This window comes from Vanessa cardui, chromosome 9 (assembly GCF_905220365.1).
Source record: "Vanessa cardui chromosome 9, ilVanCard2.1, whole genome shotgun sequence".
Taxonomy (NCBI): domain Eukaryota; kingdom Metazoa; phylum Arthropoda; class Insecta; order Lepidoptera; family Nymphalidae; genus Vanessa; species Vanessa cardui.
This window is the reverse complement of record NC_061131.1, coordinates 656,094-680,960: the sequence shown is the minus strand read 5'-3', so window position 1 is coordinate 680,960 and position 24,867 is coordinate 656,094. Positions and strand designations below refer to the sequence as shown.

The 24,867-nt window shown below is 31.7% G+C and overlaps 1 long non-coding RNA gene across 1 annotated transcript; it reads left to right on the top strand.

Moving 5' to 3' along the window:
- Nucleotides 1–1,934: 1,934 nt before the first annotated feature.
- On the top strand, nucleotides 1,935–14,940 carry LOC124532578. Its single transcript, XR_006966649.1, has 2 exons — nucleotides 1,935–2,338; nucleotides 14,038–14,940. It is a non-coding gene; the product is annotated as an uncharacterized LOC124532578 (long non-coding RNA).
- Nucleotides 14,941–24,867: the final 9,927 nt, after the last annotated feature.

Here is a 24,867-nt window from a genome sequence, read left to right as displayed (position 1 = left end):
CCATAAACACTGGGACAAAAATCGGCTCTCGCCATTAATATATAAGATAATCATTAGCTATGAGAAATAATTGCATGAGTATGGCAAACATAATAATAAACACATATTACATTGACTTTATACAATAACAGCATATATAAATAACTAGCTATGCGAACTAATTATTGTTAAACTATTATCCTCGTATTGTTAGTTAAAATGTTTTGTCCATAAATAACATTTTACTTGTTACATTTTTATCATAATAAATAATAACGTCCAGTTATTGTTATAATAACATTTTGTTTTACTTATACGTGAATTGTGAATCAATTTTTGCAACTGAATAAATTAAAAGGGGAGAATTCCACTAACTTATAATGAATAGATTTTGTATCGGCTACCGTGACGGATTTCCATAACATCCCTGCTCATAACGATAACAATATGTTTCAGATTCTATTCCAAATCAATTACGACTATTCCTGATAAAAATAACTTCAGCTTAATCGTAATGTATGTATAATAAAGTGTCAGTTAATTAAATATTTTGATGGTAATCACTTACTTTTGAGATTTGATTCTGAATGGTCAGTGCGGTCAAAAACAAACAAAAATAACAACCTGTGAACTTCCCACTGCTGGGCTAAGGCCTCCTCTCCCTTTCGAGAAGAAGAATTGAAACTTATTCCACCACGCTATTCCAATGCACGTTGGTGGAATACACATGTGGCACAATTGTTATGAAACTAAATCAATGCAGGTTTCCTCACGATGCTTTCCTTCACCGCTACGCATGAGATGAATTATAAATACAAATTAAGCACATGAATATTCAGTGGTGCTTGCCTGAGTTTTAACCCGCAAGCATCGCTTAAGATGCGCGCATTCTAACCACTGGACCATCTCGGATCAATCTCTCTCTATAGAAAAACTAGAAATGTCAGCTGTCAAGAAGGATATGACAGATGCTTTCGCGGCTTATGAATATTGTAAAAATCAATATACGATAATCCAGCTAACGATTTGTTGTGTTATTTCGTTAATATGAATGACGAAGATGGTGACCCCGAACCAAACAATCTTACCGGCTTTCCGTCATACATATTTTATATACATATATATAAATATAGGTTATCCAACTTTGACCAACCCGTAACTGGAGCCATGCGTTAATAAATTAGGAAATTGGGTACACGGCGACGATCGAGTTACGATTTGATTGCGATAAAGTGCCAATTTGTCAGTGGAATTGGGGCCCAGTTCAACTTAAGGGATATTTGGTGCACGTGACAATATATGTAGTCTTATATACTGAATATCTTTCAAGATATATTTATTTTTTTTAATTTTTATTTGCCTTTGAATTGACTGTTCTCATCAAAAAATTTGCTATTTCATATGACATATAATAAATTTTATGTCCTTTGAAGTATCACGGAAGTATCATAAAAGATTAATTAAAATCGGTTTAAAATTTTCTGGTTAAAGCGCACCCACAAGTAAACTATTGTTCTGTAAGTTGGCCAAAATATAACTTGTTTCTATCTTAAAGAGGTCTCTAACCCGTATGACTTAATATATACTACAAAGCTCTGAAACGAATTAAAAAATCAGAAAAACTAAACGCAATTTATGTTAATTGCAATATTGATACAACACAAAAAAATCATCATCAAAAATGTCATCTACAGTTATCTTTGGGGGAGGGCCCCTGTGTAAGTCCGGCTTGGTAGGTACCACCTTCTCATATAGGAAGTCTACCGCTAAGTAGATTATTGGCGATATAAAAAATGGTTAAGATTTCTTCCGTTTCCAATATTACCTAGTTTTTTTCAAAATAATTCCATTACATTATATCGCTAAACCTACTTTCAAATATTACATAAATCTTTATATTAATCTGAACTACATGTTATAAACAAAGAAATGTAACATAAAAGTATATATTTTAGTTTAAAATAATAATTCGCAGACAAGTTTCTTGCAAGCGTTTACACTTGACCTTATAGTTTCGCAAGCAATAGTGAGCCTTCCCGCAGCCGACCACGCTACCACACTCGCTCACTCACCGCCACACGGCACGCACGAAGTGTTACCAGTAAATATGTTTCCGAATCCGTTCGACAGAAAACATTCGACTATAAGACAAGTGTTCGACAGATTCCTAGACGGCAACCGAAGTGTGCATAGAAATGCTCTGTCGAGAAAAGACAGCAAGTGTAGCAATAATTCGTCATGTTCGAATTCGTCAAATTCGAGTCGTAAAATATTCGGTGGATTTTCTATTCGATTCAAGTGAATCCGTTTTGTTTCGTCGCAAACCTGGTCCGAAATGTATTTCGCAACTAAACTCTTGGTAAGTCTCATTATAATTTTCTTATTATCTATTGTATGTATATTAATATTTTTTTTAAACTTTGAATAATCGTTATTGGCAATTTGTTCCCTAGTGATCGTTTTGTAGCACTTCCAATTATGTTTATTTTGAAATTGTAAGATTTGATAAATAATCTATAAATATTATAGTATATAGCGGTTCTTCAGCTAAACAATGCTTTGTCTTACTCTTACAAATATCAAATTACTGATGGTAGAAAGAGAGAAGTTATTTATGCGCTATACAACGTTTATTAGTAAGACCGATAATGCATTAACTTATAAAGTATATACAAATAAAAATGGCGTATTCGACTTTCAACTCTATCAACTCGTAATAAACTTCGTATTTCAAACTTTGCTTGTGATTGTTTCGTTATTATGGTGTGAATAAAAAGTCATTATTGTTAATAAGTATATTCGTATTCTGTCAACTCTGTTCGCTTAAACATCGAGTATGTATAGCCAATTCCAACCATAATAGGAAGAGAGTAATAAACAAAGCATGATATCGAATTGGCAATATCATTGGACGAAAACTTTAATAATCTGTGAAATTATGAATATGTGAAAAAATGCCGTCCCGAGCATCGACTCATATTAGTAGTCTATGTATTTGTAGTGTTATTCCTAAGAATATATATTTTAATATATACATACACAGGCGTTGCTTATAAGCCTTCTGAAGTAATCGACCATTGCGCCCTTACACTTTGGCGCTGTAAGAAATATTAAGCATTCCTAATATCGTCAAACTTTCAACGAGCTAAGCTAAGAGGTGTTATATCGATTGTGCCTTTGAATACATATTTATATATTAAAGTCTAATATTGCCATGTTCTATCGGTAGTTATCTGATTAGCGAACGGTACCTACCCAGCCGGACGTACAAATGTGAAACTACCCTAAAACTAAATAAATAAAAAAAATCTACTAATTTGAAACGGAGTATTTACTTTTGCCCAAAAGGTTATAAAATAATTAGTTCATACTGTGTATTACACCATATCAATTAAAGGATCGCCTGTGTATTGCTTTTTACTATACATAAATGTTATTTGTAAACAAATACTAGCACAATCCGCTTTTCATTCACCCGTTCGCCTAGGTCCGGGTATTTCCTTTCCCGAATCAATGCTTTATATACAAATAACTAACTATAATGTAACATTGAATAAATACAATCAAGAACAAAGATTTTGGATCAATTAACTATACATTTTAATTGACATTAAATATAATTTGCAGAATCATCTTATGTATACTTACTAGCTATAACCGCCCGCTTCGCTTGAGTGTCTGTTTGTAAAATTAAAACAATCTCCTTTTACTAAACGCTTATTTATAAATTAACACGGCACATATACCAAAATATATTTATTTTACCATATTTGTCTGTCTGTTTGTTACGTCTAATCTCTGGAAAGGATGGACCGATTTTGATGGGACTTTCACTGACAGCTGATTTAAGAAGGAACTAAGGCTACTTTTAAACAAAGTCACACTACAATGTGCAAATACTATGCAGGATACCGTGCACAGACCTCGCACATGTCACTCAAATAAAATTAAAACGCACGCGAATTCGCTGCCACGGCTAGTATTAAATATGAACAATTAAACATTGCTACTTTGTTTAAATACACTTACTAAACGTCGTACATATAATGTTAAAATAATCATATAATCTGTACCAAAAGTTGATTATTTTTTTTAATGTCCAACAAAAAAATCTAATGTACCAATATACATAAAACTTATTACCAAAAGATGCAGACCGCTTGGAGGTTCTAACGTAATCAACTGCGCAGAATATAATAAAATATTATGTTCCGTTGATAATAACAATCAAACAAAAGAGAATCATTAATTAGCGACATAATTTTATTCACCACACATCAACAATTACTCAAAATAATTAAGCATAAAAGTCTTTGGTCTGCCCGTATAACAACAAAAAGTTAACATTCCTTGACATATCCTGGGTATTTTTTTTTTTGCTTGAAAAACGCATTACGCTTCTCCCCTACTTGAAGTGGAGGAGGGAGGTTCGCCAACGGAATACCCACTGAAAAACGACGTGAAGCGAAAAACACGTTTTAAGGAATTATATAAAATTGAACGTGTTAGGTCACGAAAGGATTACTAAAAGAAAATTTTAAAATTCGAATAATTCTGCTACATAACGATAACTTAATTATATTAAACAATGTAATAGTGTTAACACATTAAAAAATAAATTGAATGAAATCTATGTGCGCATTTAAAAATCAAATTATTTCGTCTTGTTTTTTTTTGTGTTATTGTTCTTGATTTTTTTTTGTTATTTGTTTGATTTTATAAATTTTAAGTTATATTTGAAATCTTTACTTAAAAAAATTTGGTATTTTGTATGATTGCATAAGACGTTAAAACTAATTTAAATGAAATAAAAAAAATATGTACGTCGCATTTAATGAAACAATTGTTTTTTAATAAATTATTTAAACCTAAATGTACAAAAGTGTCCATAGATTTTCATCTAAACAGATATTTCATAGACATTACGGCATCATTGTTCATAAATTTGGCAACAAATTTTCAAGTAAAACTCGGTAGGTTTCAACGCGTTTTGTAATACGGCATTTTATATGACATAGCGTTAGTAATAGTATGTGTTAAAATTGCCCTGTCATCTCCTACTAGTTAGCTGGTATATACTGTTCAATCAGTTATTCAAACTCGACCATTTTCGTTATTGAAAACTTGAGAACAATAATAATAACTTGAGAGAAATAAGTATTTTAAAATGATTGATAGTCTAATTTCAGTTTTTTTTTTTGATAATATTAAAGGTCGCCTCTGTAAATACTTAGAAATATTAATTACTTATATGTATTTATTTATTTATTTGAAACACCATCGGCATATTCACAAGAACACTTATGTAATAAAAGTACACGGACCAGTGCAGTGTGATACACCATTACAGGCATTTACAGCACTGTTGAATTAAATAAAAAGTAATACACTCTTAAATAATATTAAAAACTTATATATCATCAGGCTTAGCCATGGTATATAAAAAATGTACTCAACTAAAGTTGTCTTAAATTTTCGCGATTATTACACATTTAAATAAAACTAGTTATTTGTTATTTTGGACATCCCTACAATATTATTTGCAACTACCGCCAACGATTTCTCAATAAAATAATATTTTCTTTTGTTCTTCAAATAGACAAATGCCACCTTAGTCTACCCGTGACCACGAACGCTGTAAAGTGCTCGAAACGTCGGGATGTCCAAAATAATTAATATACGCGATTAAAATCCGTTATAACTAGTTTTATTTAAATGTATTCGACTGTTGTCGTTGTATGTTATACCCCCATTTCGCTTGTTGAAATTAATTTTATAAAAGTATAATTCATAATTGATTATAATAACCTACTTGAGCAAAGAATATGTTAAAATGTTGTAATGACAACAGGACAGACGTTACATACAACTAAATTTCGCCAGACTAATATTTTGCTGCGCAATTTGTAGGTCAATGTAAAGGTACGAGTTTATAACCTTCACTCATTCATTCCTCATAGCATCTGCTGTTGGTTACATTACAAAAGGTCAATGCACTCACATTTAAAGACATGTGACTTATTATCGAGAGTGACCTCTGCCATTGTCTTACTTTCGTAAAAAAAGCAACTTATCTCGACTTGACCCCTGTCATGGCTGTATGCTGCAATTCATTTGCCTCTTTCCGAGAGGAAACAAAAACATATTTAAGAGAACGATTCAAAATATTGACGGAATATATTCTGAGAAACAAAAGCGGCTCGTGACATATTTAAACTTGTTCCATTAAAATTTGAAAATATATAAAAACTTTTTGTTCCATCATACAGATATTATAATGAGTTTAACTTGGTATTATATAACATGAATATAATGATAGAATAGTGTGTTTAGAACGAGTAGCGTGTTGTTAGCTCTTTACGTCAACCTATTTCGAAAGAAAATGATTATTTCCGATGCTTTCTTGGCGAGCGCTGTACATAACGTAATAGATACATAAAAACTTTTGATGACAGTTTGGTACGCTTCCAAACTTTTTTACATTCATGGCAAAGGGATAAAGTTTTTTTTTTTTTAAAGTAAAAATATAAACATATGTGGATTTCAATATTATAATATGTGTAATGTGCAGTGATATGGAGCTCTGTAGCCGTTATGGAAACCGATAAGAAAAATAATTATAATAATTTCGATTTTGCGTAGTACACTTAAAGAGAGTAGCGCATTATAAAGCTATTACTTTTTTAATCTGTGATCAGGCTAAAGTTGACAAATAAAGTCAAGTTAAGAAATAACCTAATATCCGCAATCGAAACTATCCGGAATAATCGGATAATCATATAACCGCATTTATATCCAGATCCAAAATGCATATCCTTTATATTCATAGTAATGTGTATGACACCAAAATCCTCCCAAACGGCTGGAGCGATTTTGATGAAATTTGTATAATTATGTTCGGCCCTGGATAGTTTAAAATGGACTCGGTACTTTATAAGTAATTCTTTTTTAATTTTCAAAATCTGGACGGCCATACAGTTATAAATTACAGTTTTTATTTAGCAATTTACACGAGTACTTTCAAAGATATTACGCGATGTTTCGAAAAATATAAAAGAGGCGCTTGGAAGATGTATTAGCACTAAGTACGAGTGGGAAAATTGCTTTGCATGACACGGATATCATATAATATTATATGGGAAAAAAATCTTTAATGTTATCCGTGCGAAATCGTGTCTGACAGAATATAATAATAGTAAATGCTAGTATTATTGCCGTCATTCCACGCGGTCATGATTTATACAGTTACTGTTTTGATTATTTTTTTATACAGTTAAATAATAAGTCGTATTATTCACATAATAGTAATATTTGTTAAATTTTGAATAATATAATTTGGCCTTAGTTATAGTTTGATTCTCATTGTAGGAGAAATAAGGGAATTTCTTGATACAACAGTTAGTTAGTAGGTTGGTGTTTGAATTTTGCAGTGTAGACTGTCTATGGGCCATAATACATTGGTGATGTAAGTAATGGAATTTATTATTAAAACAGCACTAAGATATGTAGTCGCTGACATACCACTATATTACTGACAAACTTGGTTTGTTCAGAACATTTTTTCAGTAGGTCTATGTTTCAATGTAGATTATCCACGGCCTCGGAAAAGATCAGCTCTTTGTCTCAGACTACTTTTCTATTCAACAATTCTGAGAATGTGGGAACAGAAATTGGACAAGAGTTGACACATACAACCTTTTTCGTAGGTTTTGAAAAATATATTTTATAAAAATATTTAAATTTAATTAATGAAAAACATGTAGTCGTTTCATATGTTAGTAATACTGCCACGTGTATGTATTTAAATATACAGTGGTTACCAAACCGAAATAAAGTACAGTATCATAAAAGTAACTCAAAGCCTTATTATCAAGAATCCCATGCCTGTCAAAGGGAATTGAACGGATTACACTGATTTGTTGTATTTCGTTTGAAGATATATTTTTTCAGTACAAATATATTAATTTTATTTGCTGTAATATGGAAAAAATTGTTTCTTATAAATATTGTTATCATTTATTTGCTTAAATGTCGTTTTATTATAGACATTATGATGTAGAAGCAAGAAAATATATTTATATTTAACAAACATTATAATTTTTTAAGTACTTGTTAAAATACTGTAATGAAATAGTAATAATAACGTTAAATTAAATAATTTAATAACTAAGAATGCCAAGTTTTAAAATATATAAATGAATAGACACAAAATATATTATTTAGTAGAATTTTTAAACAGAAAAGGTCTGGATGACAACTTGGCCGTGACAAGTAACAAGCAACTCGGATCTCTTAATCCAAGTCATAAATTGCATTTTCTTGACGCTCGGTCTTAAAATATTTTAATATTCTACTCGACTTTAAAGAAAAAGGTTATCAAGTTAGCCTATTTTCTTAGCACACGTAGTTTATCAATTCAACCTAAATTTTTATTAGATGTACATCGCAATATTAACGACGATTGTGGTATTTCATTGAATAAGTACCATTTGAAATGGGCCCATTTGAATTTATTGTAAGTAACCCATTGACACACCGGAGTCAGGATGAATTACTTCCGTATGCAATAAGAGCCAACACTGTATGTATATGATTAAATTATACTATCTGTTGCCCACGGAATTGCCGTGTAAATTGATTATGTTACCTAAAATTTAAACCTCTATTTCACCAGTGCAACTACAGGTACAAGGGACATAACATCTCAGTTCCCAAGGTTGGTGGCGCATTGACGATGTAAGCAATAGTTAATATTTCGTACAGCTTCTTTGTCTATGGATGATGGTGACCACTTACCATCAGGTGGGCTATGCTCGTCCGCCAACTTTTACCATTATAAAGAACCCCCTTGGGGATAGAATTTCCAAAATTTCTTCCTTAGTGGGAGTCTACTCGATTAAACGATACTACTCGCAAGATTCTAAGGTTCTAACTTTAATAGTTAACGCTTGGCGATGATAAATCAGTCAGTCGGGACTTGTTATTTTATATATATAGATATTTCTTTATTGAAAAAGTTGATTAGAAGATAATTCTAATTTGGTTAATACAGTCAAAATATCAAACCTTTTTGAGAAATCAGGGTGAGAAGTCATCATTTGTTTATCTAAGCAATGTTCTCATTATAATTTCTTGTCCAACCCAAAAATGTACAGTATTTCGAATGTACCTCAAAACGCACCCTGACAGTAACCCATTATACAATTTTTAATTAAAGCACCATACTTGAACAAAGTCCTAAGTTGAGGCACAGTAATGTATAATTAGAACTCTCTCTCTGAAAATAGTTGTAAAACTGAGGAGGGCTTTTTTTCGCAATTAGAGAGATTATAATATAATTACCTTATGACCTTAACATGTCAATTACATCCTGTTCACAATTGCGTGACAAAAAAACAGTTACGTAACTATAATATAGATTATTAAATTATTAATTATTATTCATTCAATCGAGGAGATCTATTAATATGTTTTTTTATAAATAAGTGAGATTAATAGCATTTGCCTCATAACTAACATTATAATTATTTAACATGTTTTTTTTTTTTTTATAATTAACTAGCCGTTGTCTCGAGCACAATAAACTTAAAAAAAGAGTTGAAAAAAATAAAACAAATTAAAATAACTATTAATATATCAAAATGATTCTACGTCGATTGGTTATAGTCGCATAAATATCGGACTTTTATAAAAAGTAATCATTGTTTATATATATAGATTAATTCAATACATGAATAAGGACTTTTCTGGTAATAATATTACTTCAGAACAAAATATTCTGAGTTAGACTGAGGGCAGGATATCGTGCTGATATGTTTGTGGGGTCACTAATTATATTAGTTTTTGTGCCGCAACAAAGCAATTTTGCATTGCTGAAGACTTTAATTGAAATTAAAATATTCCTTATTCAAATAGGCTCACATAAGTACGCATGTTACCTAATTTAACATAATTTTAATCTACTTCCAGTTCCAAATGTAGATTGAAACGAGAAGAGTGGACTACAAAACTTTCACAGACATATTTTATGAATTACAAACACAAAAAGGTCATTCGAACCTTCGTGAATTAATAAAACGTAACATAATTCTAACAAGGACTATTGACTAACTTCCTTTCGTGGCTCAACTGTTGTTATTCACTAGAATTTTCTCGAACTTACCTAATTATCATTTATGTATAGGCCTTTTACTTGATACTTTTTAATTCATTTTAATAAAATTTTAATACGATCTTATTATAATGACACGCGTTTAAGTAGATAGTTTAGTATAAACGATTTAGGGAAAAAATGCATTTTTAATTTTAGTAGGTTATACTTGTGTATGTGATGTGATAACCTAATCATATGTCAAATCCACTCATAGCCTTTGATATATAATAAATACACCGCTTCTGATTTTTCAACGCGTCACAAGATATTACGTCCCTTATTTGATGAGCACGAGATGATTTATGAATACAAATTAAACACGTGAAAATACATGCTCAGATTTGAACCCGTAATCTCAGGTCATAATTCACATGTTTCATGTAACGTGACACTATTAAGCTGTAATGAAATCGAAAACAAATGCTCTACGCTTTTTATAAATAGATAATGAGAAAATAGTTGAATGTCTTGACTCTTATCAACAACCGATTGATTATTTTTGCTAACAATTGAAGAGCTGTACTACTAAATAACCAGTAGTAATAGTTGTATTATCAGTTTATTAGTTCATTGTTAGCGTTTAAAGCAAGAACTTCAAAAAATGGGGGCATCAGCTCCAAAAGTAACAATAATAGGCTATTTGACTGGTTTTTAAAATCCATTTTTTATTATTAAGTAAAGGTTAAGGAACCCAGTAAAAATTGATTTTTTTATTTTTATTACATATTTGCCGAGAAATATCATATTAAAAATTCCATATTTAAATAACGCGCGAAAACGATACTTAGACAATATGGCGCTGCAATGGGGTCGGTGACGTCACTTTGCTGTATTTTAATCTGTGGTACATATAGTAGAAAAGCAAGGTTTACAAGAAAGTGACTTCATCATAAGCCCGAGCAATCAGGAGCGTTTTGTGTCACGTGACAAACGTTTGAAAAAATGCCTTTTTAATTTTTTGATATTTGAATAAATTAAGTATTATTTTCAAGTTTCGTTAGTAAATAACCATTTCTAAACTCATAATATACACTGATTACAATAATTCACGATTTATTTTTCGCATTGTCAAATAGCCTATTGTAACTACATTAGATTATATACAGATTCATTTGTTTTGAAATAGTGTATTGTTTGAAGTCGGTTTTTTGTAATAAAATCAGATTAAATATTTCATAGTTGTTAAAGAAAATTTAATATATCGTCTCTATAAAAATACGTCAGGGCAACGAACTCAAGTCTTGCTTGGTTGCATCGATAACTGGTCTGAAACGCATGCAATAGGCCGACTGTCGAAACATTACTTTCTCGTGTTTTATATGCCCCGGAAGATCTGCCCTTGGTAACTTAATACGTAACACCACCTGACTACTAATAGTACGAAATATTACCATCATTACTAAATTTCTTCTTATACAATTATGATTACGAAAATGAACAGCTTATAACCGTTTTGATTGCTACCACAGATAACGTGAGAAGTTTATTCATATATAAACGTATTTCTATTTTTAAACGTTAGAATTTCGAATTCCATATTTGGAATATATTTTATATATAACCTATGTCGTATAGCATTGGTATAATTCAATTATTAGATTTAAAATTACTTGTTCACGAGAACAAGACATTTGTTGATAGTGTCGAAATATCGAGCTCAAAATAAGAAAAAACAGGGTTAATATCCCGTATTAAATAATTGTAATAGTTAAATTATTATTTAATGTAACATTAGATGCATCCATTGATACATTTTTTAACCTTCGACGTAGTATCGTAGTAATTGTAGTGTAGTATTTCTTCCTCGATTTTCGACTTCAATTCTATGCCTACAAATCAATCGCTAACTACTAATCTCCTAATCTACTAATCTCCGCTATCTGAATATAAATGACAAAATTTTGCAACTTACAACGCGGCTTGCAATTTTTTTTACCGCTTGTCGAACGAGCTCTTATATGCAATTCCAATGATAATAAATATTTTATCTCATGTGTGCGGAAGTGCTACCCTTGGATACGAGCTGATAGAGCCAGATTGATTAAAGTTTATTAAGTTCGTCAGGATGCAGCCAATTACTATGCTATAATTACATACACAAATCATTAACATTCATTATTCATTTTGCAATATCGAAGATACAGATGAAACTTTATGCTACGGAATTTTTACGCATGTAATTAAATTCAAGGTTTAAAGAGAGCGAAATCCGAAAACGTTGATCAGTAAGAAACGCATACGTCACTCGATTTTCGACCTTATCGTGCAATGTTGAAAATAGACGAACGACATTCGTCCTACTGACCGATTTTGGGTCGACTGACTGCACTGAACTTATTATACAACAACAACAACAGCCTGTAAATATCCCACTGCTGGACTAAGGCCTCTTCTTCCTGTGAGGAGAAGGTTCGGAACATATTCCACTACACTGTTCCAATGCGGGTTGGTCAATTTCAGAATTTCTATGAAATTAGTGACATACTTCCATAAGTATCTATGTATCTATCTGGGCTTATTATAGTGTACTAGTATTCCCTCTAAGGAGTTGCCCATTAATCACGGGAGTCATATTTTGATGTTTTTCCGAACCACCCTTCCTCGCGTTATTAATGGCTCCGTAATTGGAGGCAACGAATATGACTCGACTAGAAACAGTTCGGACGAGTGTTAGAGAGTAATCCGGAGCATAGGAGTGTAAACATTGCTCGCAAACTCGGGGATACTACGAATTAACAGCGAGAGAAACTCGATAACTTTTTGTTGGTATAACTCAGGACTTTGGAATCTGTGACCTTACACGCTACCCAGTAGAAACACAAGGCAGACATTATTAACATTCATTATTGCAGCCAATGTCGCATATCCGACGATAACCACGTGAAATAAATTCTGTTCCTACACTACACTAAAGGTATAAACGCTCAAATAAAAACATTTACGTAAATTTACAATACTACGTATTTCTATTGCACAAATGAACAAGCTGTGACAAAGTTAAAATAAACTCTAAATCAATATTATTAAAGCTTCAAATTATTCGTAAAAAAATACGCCTTCCATCTTTCGTGTTTGAGATTAAATTACGTAATATACAAATTATTTATCAATGAAGAGTTAACGAACCTCGTCTCACAAGCAAACATTTTGAGAGGTCAACGGAGGGCACGAATCCAAATAGATAAACTGATTACAAACAAAGTAATTATATTCGAGGTTTATTAAACGCAAGTATGTGTATCTCCTAGGAAATGTAATTTGTTTTAGTGTAATAATCGCCCGAATTGATTGCGGCCAAGGCTGATATTCTTGAATTTCTCAGCTGAGCACAAGATACTGTTATGCAATGACTTCCTCGGTTGGGCGTCGTCCAAGCCCGTGTTAGTAGTTACCACTAACTTATCACAAATACAGCCGAACAACAATACCTACTATTGTTATGTTCCCTTTCGAAGGGGGGTGAACCAGTATATAAGTACAAGTACAATTACTATATAAGTACAATTTTTTGTTGACCCAACTTTGGATTGCTAACTACCAACTAGGTGATGGTAGGTGGTACATCACTGCGTTAGAAATTAGTAAATTAAGTTTCGCTTCCGATACGGTACTTATTCTTTACTTACACATAGAATAACTAATAATTTTTACTCTTCTTCTTAGCGATAAATATTTTATTCGTTATAGAAATCCGATAAAGAATTAAAGTAACGTAAAAATATTTCATTAATAGTATTCTTCGCAAATACAATCGATTGTATATAATGGTATATACCACCATTCCTTGCTGTCATAATTTGTAGAACAGCATTTTTTAATTTAAGATTTATGATACTCCGACCGATAATCGTCGCCAATAGTCCTTATAAAATGCAGCTTATTCAAATTTATCCTTCTGTTTTCAGGTACGTGAAATAATAAACCAGACACAGGTGATGTCAAAGAAAAGAAATAACGGAGGATCGACCGTTATGAAAATCGGCGTCTCATAATACTCACCGCCAAATAACGGTATGGGGGACGGTAGTTGAAACCTCCTTGGTTAAAGGCATTATGAAATTCACTTCGGCCATGTTGGTACTGTGTTATAACCAACTTATTTTGAGTGATTACCAAAAATGTTTAAGAAATTATAATGTAATTATGAACGTTTCATTAATTATCTGTGGAAATGAATTAATAAATAAATAAAGCAAGGAAAAGTGTATATCGAATCAGTCACACTATTTATAAGTAAAGGACAAAACTCGATATGATACACATGACATTGTAAAGTGTTAATAAAGGTTAATGAAATTGATTAAATTAAGTTTATTATTAAACTATTTTTATAGAATAAAGACATGATTAATTTACTTATAAAATGTATACTAATAATAAGAGAACGATTTAGATTTTTAGTTTATTAAGCTGCGTTCACACTATTTTCTGTTCAAATAGCCGATGTGGATGCAGCTTTTATTATTTATAATCTGTGCCATACACAATAATTATATTTTTATTTCATTTTCAATCAATGTATGTCATAAATTCAACAGTCAGAAATAGTTCTTCCAATTTTATATATGTATGTAATTCTTCTGTACGTATGTATTAAACTAAGCTCCTTCTGAATATATTTGTGTAATTGAGCAGAAAATAAATTCATTTCTCACTTCACCAAGACAAAGTCCTGATGAGAAGTCAGTTTCAATATTATCTGTATTTTTTGTATATGATATTATATAATTTTTGTTATGCCATTCAAAGCTTTAAATAGATTTTAACATGTTTATTTTTTGTCCAACATAATAAAGTGATTTTTTGCATACATTGTTTTATTTTACATAGAATATATTCTAGCATGTTCTACTATTATAATACAAGTACTTATAACATGAGAAACTAATTACACAAGTCATTAAAATTAATTATTAGCTTTATTTTTTTATTAAATTACCTTTTATAATTATGCATGTTAAATAAAAAAGAGTATTATTGTCTTATATATGAGCTATGTTACGATTTTACGAATTTGATAAAATTTGCTATACTAGCTTAAGCTTCAAGTAAAGCCTTTTCTAAAACCAACGACCCCTAACAAGCTACCGAAGCCGTTAACAAAAGCTACCAGATTTCCTCTTCCTTTTTGAGGAGGCTTTTAGTGTTAATTTCACCAACCTGCTTATATGTGGGCCGTCAAAGCGATCAGCAAGAACTATCCGCCTAGAAAAATTTTTTGATAGACCTGAAATAAAATATACCACATTTAATTAGTTAGCTAACACAGCCTTCTTCTGTATTAGATTAATCAATTTAAGCAATAATTAGTAAAATAAGCGATATAATCATTCAAATGTATTTAATCTTTATATATTTAAGTATAATTTTGAAACTTGTTGTATTTTTGTTTTTTGGTGATTAAAATAATATTTTTACTTTGGCATTCCGATGAATATGTTTAGATATTTATCAAATTATTTGAATTATTTTATCAAAAATATCACCTTATTAACAATTTTAAATTTAATTTTTCATGTCAACAAATTATTAAGATTAGAAAGGTATTTGCAAGGTTTCGAACCAACAAATGATGTCTATCGGCCAATATTGCTGTGTTTCGTGCTTGTTTGTCTGTTTGCGGAAGGAATATTGTTCAATAGCCTACACACTCACTCAAAAATTGGGCTAATAAATACAAAAGAATTTCAATTCTAGTTGATAGTTCAAGAGATCTCTTTAGATATGTATTTATTTGATAAAAATAATTATATTTTAGTTCATTTCTAAGCTGTTTATATAAGTATTAACCCAAGTAATTACGAATCCTAGCACTGGACACGATATTAACTGTTCTATGAATGAATATATGAGATATAATTTAGATATAATTCAGTGGTTAGAAAACTAGACTTAACCGAAGATTTAGGGTCAAACCACGGACCAGTATTACTGAAATTAAATATGCTTTATTTATATTTGCAATGCATCCCGAGCTCGATATTAATGTAAAACATCGTGAGGATACCTTCATGTGTCGAGCAGCAGGGTGGAATAACCCAATAACCTTTATATTCAAAGTATATGTTACTTTATATAAAGTACTACCCGTCCGAAGTCAGAAGTAATACAATTACTTTACGTAATTATTTATTCATAGAGCAATTTATTTCAGCAAGCTATAAATCAGCGCCTTGTCGGTATATCGTATCAAAATTATAATATATATCAAATGGAATTTAATAAACTAAATTGAGCCCTATATGTTTAAAAACAAGTTTTAATTTTGCTTAGAAGATGTAAACGACTCGCAATATACCGGATTGTATTGCGTACGCAACGATGCAAGCCTTACCTTGATATCTTGAGCCAAATATGCAATTTGTGTTAAATTATTACCTGTTTAGACATTGACTGTGTTTACGTGTTTATTAGCTGAGACGGTCCAGTGGTTAGAACTAGTCCATCTTATTTAGAGAGTCAAAATTGAGGAAATAATTATTTGCGCAGTAAATTTTAATAAGATTTATTTGTGCTTATCATAGGTACTAAAAAGCGTGGAGTTAATACCTGTTGACTTCCAAGCAGGATATATTTATTTAAATAATTGTATTTAACTAACTTGACTTAGTATTTTTTAAATGATGAAAAAGAGTAACTACTGAGTTTCTTGTCGGTTCTTCTCGGTAGAATCTTCTTTCCGAACCGGTGGTAGCTTCACTTAATTGTGTACGATTCAAAAGTACTTGTGAAATCCTACTTGAATAAAGTTTATTTTGATTTGATTTGATTTGACATCTCGTGTTGTGTGAAGGAATATATCGTAAAGAAAACTCCTGCCTTTGTTTAGTATCAAGTTTCTCCACCATCTTCTTTTGGAAGGTGGCGTCTTTGTCAATGACCCGGTCGTTTCCATTAACATCTTTTACGTATTTATTGCTATATCATTATCATCATTTCACAGTATAAAACAAAGTCGTTTACCGCTGTCTGTTTCTGTGTATGCTTAGATCTTTCAAATTACGCAACGGATTAAGATACGGCTTTTTATTTTATAGATAGTGATTCGAGAGGAAGGTTTTTGTATATACTACATGGACAATATGGAGATAATTTTAGAAGTAATAAACTAATTCTGTAGTATATTTAGCAACAGTTTTGTACCCGAGCGAAGCCGGGTCGGGTCGCTAGTTTACATATATATTTTTTACGTTTTTTTTTCCACTAAGAAGCTTTAAGAATCCGAAAAACATGATTGATGTTACGGTACAGTACAATGTCCGCGTGACCTTATTTCGGCAACCTCAAAGGTCTGCGTATACAAGAACGTGATGTGTAATTGTGTGCGTGCAAACACAAACACATTATCTACAAGAGTGGGGAGGCTTTCATAATCCAATAGGCGTTGAGACGCGACTGGAGAAAGATCGAGTAAAGAAAGAAAAGAAAAATGTCAAGGAAGCAAAGAGAAATATGTTTAAGTATAAAAACTGTCCCCAAAAATGTATTCAAATTAGAAGCGTTGAAGAAACGCGCTAATAACTTGTCGGTACAGCGAAACGGAATCATAAAGAAAAACTTAGACATCCAATTCTGAAAGGCGCTAGTAGGTATTTTTCTGTGATTTAAATTTAAACATTCCACTTAATATAAATAGTACCTTTGTACCTTCACCTAATGGAGCGGCTGGCTAATTGTGGCGAATTTTCAGAAATAATACGACTTGGGAACCTTAAAGAAAAAAACCTAACCTTACTTAAACGCCGGCAACGCACCTGCAAGCTCCCCATAGTTGCAGATGTCCATGAACGGTGATAATCACTTTTCATCATTTGAGCTTCCTGCTCGTTTGACCATAACATGATATAACATAAAAAAACCCTTGTTCCATACATTTCAATATACATTTTTTGGGATGCAGGCCCATATGATATCCTTCCCATATGAGAAACAGCATCACGATATTTTCGATGTACAGATTAACTTATCTAATTGTACCAAGGCCAGTTTAAGCATGCTCCATTGTTCCTGGGTTAAGAATGACTCGGGGGTCCTCGACCCTTCTTGACTGTTATTGAAATATTAATAACTTTATTCTTTGAATTTGATGTTTTTGTACTTAATTAGGAAGGTATTATATTTTTCCAATCAAACAGGAGAAATGTTTATCCCAACAATTATATAAACAACGAATTTTATAAACAGACAAACAAGAGTCGAGTTGTCCCAGTGGTTAGAACACGTGCATCTTAACCGATGATTGCGGGTTCAAACCAAGGCAAGCACCGCTGTTTCATGTGCTTAATTTGTCTTTATAATTCATCTCGTGCTCAGCGATGAAGGTAAACATCGTGAGGAAACCTGCATGTGACAAATTTCATAGAAATTCTGCCACATGTGTATTCCACTACCCCGCATTGGTACAGCGCGGTGAAATATTTTCCAAACCTTCTCCTCAAACGGAGAGGAGGCCTTTAGCCCAGCAGTGGGAATTTACAGGCTGTTGTTGTTGTATATCTTCCCAATCAAGCAGGTGAAATGTTTATCCCAGTAATGATATAAACAATGAATTTTATAAACCCTCCTCGGGGCCCCAAGTTGATTCAGATCTGCTAATAGATAATCCGACCTGAATGATACACAATAGAAAAAAAATCCTACATAGAACTCTCTAGAAAATTAGTCGTATTTTAAACAGATACTACAAAAAAAGCTTGGTATTGCCAACTTAAACACGATTGATAAAAAAATGATAATTATAAACGCATATAAAAAAATGACAAATGTATAAATTAAAATAAATTATAATGCATGAAATGAAAATACTAAAGTAATACAAACATGATTAATATGAATTTACAATGAACTGAGAATATCCAGTTGCTGGAGCTTTAGTCACGGTAGCATGCGTAAGCGATCCCGTGGCCTCCATCGAAAGACGGAGAGGGTACCGCTGGTTTTTTAGTGGATAAACCGGGCGTACTTGGGCGCACTCGGCGTCCAGGGCTCCGGGGAGTACCACCCCCACTTTCCATCACGTGGGGGAAGCGCGTAATGCGTTTTTCCAGCGAGAAAAAAAAAAGTTGCTGGAGCTTTGGAAACTTAACCGAAGGCTGTGGAGTTAAACTCAGACAAGCACCACTTAATCTTCATGTACTAAATTAGTGTTTATAATAGTTAATTCTGTGCTCAACGGGAAAATCGCGAAGAAATATTGTTGAATAAAATTTTGCCGTGTGCTTGCTCTTACTCCTCTATAATGAAAGGATTAATTACTGAACTCACCTAGTTACTTGGTGGTAGGGCTTTGTGCAAGTACATCTGGGTAGGTGCCACCCACTAGTCAGTTATTCTACCGCCAAATAACAGTACTCAGAATTGTTGTGTTCCGATTTGAAGGGTGAGTGAGCCAGTGTAACTACAGGCATCTGACATCTGATGACATCTTTGTTCCCAAGGTTGGTGGCACATTGACGTTGTAAGGAATTGTAATATTTCTTACAGCGTCATTGTCTATGGGTGATGGTGACCACTTACTATCGGGTCCGCCAAACAATGTATATCATAAAAAAACTCTTTACGTTTGTATACAATCATGACAATTAACTTTAAAATTTCCTTTTTGAAGTTCACGATTGATTAGACACGCAATAGCGATAAAATGAATCAGTACATTCTTTCTTTACTTTATATACCACCATATTTTTTACATATGCCTACGCATATATACATACGTCGTTATATCCTCACACAACCCTCGCCCATAACCTTACGTTACGCGAAAGTTATCATAGCAGAAATATTGCCATATCTAAAACTTCAAAAATTAGAAATTGTTTCCTAAAATGCTACGTATGCTTATAGGTACAGACGCTCAGACCTTGACATTTTACTAATCGCACCAGAAAACGTTTCCTTATAAAAAATTAAACGCCTCCGCGCCGTCAATGGAAAGAAAGATATATTAAAGCGCCCAAACGATACTATTGGAAAATGAGAATTAAATTAAAAACTTTAAGTATCATTTTCTATGTACTATTTTGGGCGCTTCAGCTTTTTTTTCCATTCCACTGTCATTATAATAGCAGCAATATGTCTGGCAAATTTTCGTCTCTAAAATGTAACACTAGTTCATATATTGCAAACCAATATTTTAAATTAAACGTTATTATCTATAAATTATAAGGTTAGACCTAAGACGTCGCTAGACGAGTTATGTACATAAAACAACATTGATAACAACTGACAGTTTGATTTTCGAAGAAGGTTCTCAATTTATTTATGGATTTTTTTAGATAATCCGTTTCTTATTGAGGAGGGTACACCGTCTGTTTAACGTCATTTAGATTTGAAGTTAAAATTGAAGTTTCTTATTATTGTTATAGTTTTATATTATTATTTATTCTACTCTATCTTTCGGTGATAAATACTAGTGACGTCCCGCGAAACTTCGCAATTATTCAAATGACTTTTTTAAGACTTTCGTAAAAAAAATTCCACGCTCAAAAATTAATTCACCGTTAAATCTTTTGGCGATTTACTTTTGGCGCCAAATTTAGTGAATTATAATCAAGAATCCCGTTTAATGTTATGGCTGGAGCTCTTCAAAATAAGACCTTAAGGGGACTACAGGAGCTAATTGCCCTTGAGAATCACGCGCACACATACATACACTAACGAGTCTAACGACAAAAACGGCATGTCCCCCCGCGCACTACGCTTAGCGAGGCGGTGAGGTTACGCCTGAATATTCCAATAGATGGCGCCGAACCGCCGCGCGCCGCGCCGAGCGAAAGCGAAGCGAAGTCAATTCTATCAATTCTATCAATCATAGATTTCATAAAAATAGACAGGACAACAGAATTATTTTAATTTCTTTGTGTCATTTAAAAAATTATGATAAAATTAAACAGAATTAATTAAACTTAAATTATTATTATTTTATGTACAAAAAATAGTTAATTTAAACATTTTTTTCTTTAATTTTTACTGTATCAATTCAATTAGTTGTAATACTAAATATTAAATCGTACCTATTTTTAAATTTTGTAAGTTTGTTAAGCGATTTATTAAATAAAATTGGAACTGTTCGTAATTTGTACACTGACAAAAAGCGTAGAGTTTGTTCGTTTTACTAATATCGGTACACAAAGAAAAAAAATTAAGTTAAAAAAGTCAGCATCAAAAAGTTACTATAAAAATAATATCGTCAAGTCGGTTTAGTAGAATTATTGGTTAACTCGGTCAATCACAGTGGGTTTAGTCATAAATCTCATAAAAATAGTTTGGATATTAGAATTATTTGTATTGTTTTTGACTGATATTTGAAATAAAACTGATTCAATTAAATTCAAATATTTTTATTTATTTTTGGTTTAACAAAAAAACAAATAAATTTCGTTTTAATTTTTTTATTAAAATATTTTTTTTTAATTATTCGTTCGTCGTCGTTCGTTATTAAAATATCTTGGATACTTGCAATCAATATTTCACCCACTTTCACTGAAGCTACGAGCTAAAATTTTTCAATTGATACTATTTCCAATCTTTAAAAAATATTGAATTACGTATATGACACTTCTAAATATTTTAGTTCTTTGGTTCACAACAATTACATATTTCAAGATGGCCCAGTGGGTAGAACGCGCGCATCTTATTGCGGGTTCAAACCCAGGCAAGCACCACTAAATATTCATGTGATGTGCTAATTTGTATTTATTTATTTTTTTTTATTATTAAATTTCATCCATACATAACTATATTTCCTATTATAAACAAAATTGATAAAATTAAACTCTAACGTAATAGAAATAGCTTCCGTGTTATTTTTTTTCGATTTTCTTAATTCTGAAAAAATAAATGCATAGTTGTTAGGAATTAAATTTTAATAATTATAAAATATATATATATATATATATTTAAAAATTTTAGTTCAGCGTGCGGGGATCGAACCCGCACATTCTTCTTGGACTTGCTTGCATTGACCAAATACTCCATGGTGACTGTAAGAAATCTGTCGAAAAATCTGATTCTATGCGAACTAATTGCATTGTTTTTAATAAATGTTTCCAATAATCATTATTTATATATATGTTTACTAATTAAATATTCTTACCTTTTCATATTATCTTTCATATGTTCGGCTTTTTAATTTATATGAACGTTTTTTAGTTTTCTTCACAGATTGTACTTTATTTCCCATGTTTACAAAATTAAACTTTATAAAAAATAACTTAACAAAAAAATAAATGGCTAACTACAACTAGACTATTTTAACTTAATATATTTATTTACATAAAAGAATAATATTCGACAATTAAAATTACACAAAAATAAAATCTACGAGATTTTATTCGCAACGATGCGGTGAAAAGAGCGACACGTCTGTATAGCAACAGGCCTCGGCCGGCAGTGTCTGTACGAGGCGCTCACGCACACATTCTTACGCATTTTGGTCGAAAATAAGAAAATCTGATTTAAAAAAAATCTATTGATTTTACTAAATAATTAACATAATAAATTTTTAGTATATTGTTTGTAGAATAATCTGACAAAAGACCAACATTATTGAAGGTATATAAGTGTAGTTAAAAAACAAAAAAAGACTTTTTTAGAGGTAACTTTGCGATTTTTTTCTATCGTACAAAATTAATTACATCATGTTTTCAACACAATTAATAACTAGCATCTATCCTGAAGATTAACATATATTTTTTTCATTTGGTTTATTGCATTGGATTATATACTTTTTGGCATTTTAAAACTTGCATTTAGCTCATGTAGTCCCCTTAAACGAACCACAAACAACACAAATCCACAACAGCACGATTTCTTAGACATTTTCTGCCTCGCACAACCACTTTCGCCGGCGGTTTTTCCGAACCGATATGATATAGGAACCTTTAAGAAAAGAGCGTACTCCTTCCTTAAAGGCCGGCAACGTACCAGCTAGCCCCCTGGTGCTGCAGATGTCCATGGGCGGTGGTAGTCACTTTCCATCAGGTAAGTAACAACAACAACAACAGCCTGTATATTCCCACTGCTGGGCTAAAGGCCTCCTCTCCCTTTGATGAGAAGGTTTGGAACATATTCCACCACGCTGTTCCAATGCGGGTTGGTGAAAAAAAGCCTAACCGTTTGTTTATGTGCAGACATCATCCCATAATTATCGGGTCAAAAATCAGCTTATGCTATTCATATATAACAAAAAGATTTATGTGTCTCGCGATGCTAGTGTACTGAGTGCCACCACGATACTTCTGGTTTTACACATTTCCTGTCTAGTCGGCAATTATAACATATCCTAATATTCAGCTAGGATATATTGATTGATTATTTGAATTCTTTTGTATTGACGAAATTTGCTATCTAATACGTGGTGATGAATAAGTATTTAGTTTTTTGCCTATTTACCACGATAGAATCTACATTCCGAACGAAAGTTACATGTATTTAATATAATATTCTATAATTATGATTGAGAACTTTTCATGACAGCCTATATAAATAAAGACGATTATTTAGAATAACACACACGGTTACATAGTGTAAAATAAGTCTTGTGTCATCGAAGAATAGCCTAAAAATAATTCAAATCAAATCAAAATAAACTTTATTCAAGTAGGTTTTTACATGCACCTTTGAATCGTCATTTTCACAATTAAGTGAAACTACCACTGGTTCGGAAAGTAGATTCTACCGAGAAGAACCGACAAGAAACTAAGTAGTTAGTTACTCTTTTTTCAACACTTAAAAAATACAAAGTCAAGTCAGATAAATACAATTATTTTAATTAATATATCCTGCTTGGAAGTCAACAGGTATTAACTCCACGTTTTTTTTATCATCTATATAATTTTGTATCGAATAATATGCTTTTTTACGAAACGGCAAAGTTAATAATGTCTGCGGAATTTATTAAAAAAAATCTTCTAAAAAATATAATTAAATATGATTCAGGATATAATTACCTTTAGCTAATCTATTAACATAAAAAGTTGAAGAGTTTGTTTGTTTAAACGTGCTAATCTTTGAAACTACCTGTTAAAAAAATGCATTAGGCAGATTGAAAAAAAGATTAAATATTTGATTTCCATCACGCTCCGATCGTCGGACACGAAGCAGATAGATACGCCAAACATTTATTATCTATGTATTTTTAACATTATAATTTTATCTGTTATTGCCCATTTGTATTATATTTGTTATCTGTGGAGATGTAATTGGTATTATATTTACATTATCTTAAGTAAGATAATAACATGAATGAATGATTGGTTATAAAAACAAGTATCCTTACGAGGTTTTATTTCAGAGTTCGAAATCAACCGGACAAGAAATGATATATTTGAAAGTTAATAATCAGAAAAAAGTCCAAACACAAAAAGGTCACCATCCAATTCCAAACTAGAATTGGTCAAGAACTTCGCGTTGCATCGATTGGTTACCTTTGCCGCCAAATTTTTTTGATAAGGATATTTTTACATATCTTGTAACTTTGCTTTTTTTGTAACTTGTAACCGATCAACGATACCAGTAGTATGGTTGATCGAAGCTTGTAACACAAATTACATCACTTACATCAATACATCCTTCCTGGGTCAAGCTATTTGTTTCTTCAAAATAATTCTGTAGTAATTCGGCTTCATGAAATTAAATCTTATCTTTAAAAGCATTACTATATATTAAGAAGGTCTAAAATTATTATATTTTCGTTTAACCCTCTATTAATTTGCGGCTATAAAGTAAAGAATAAT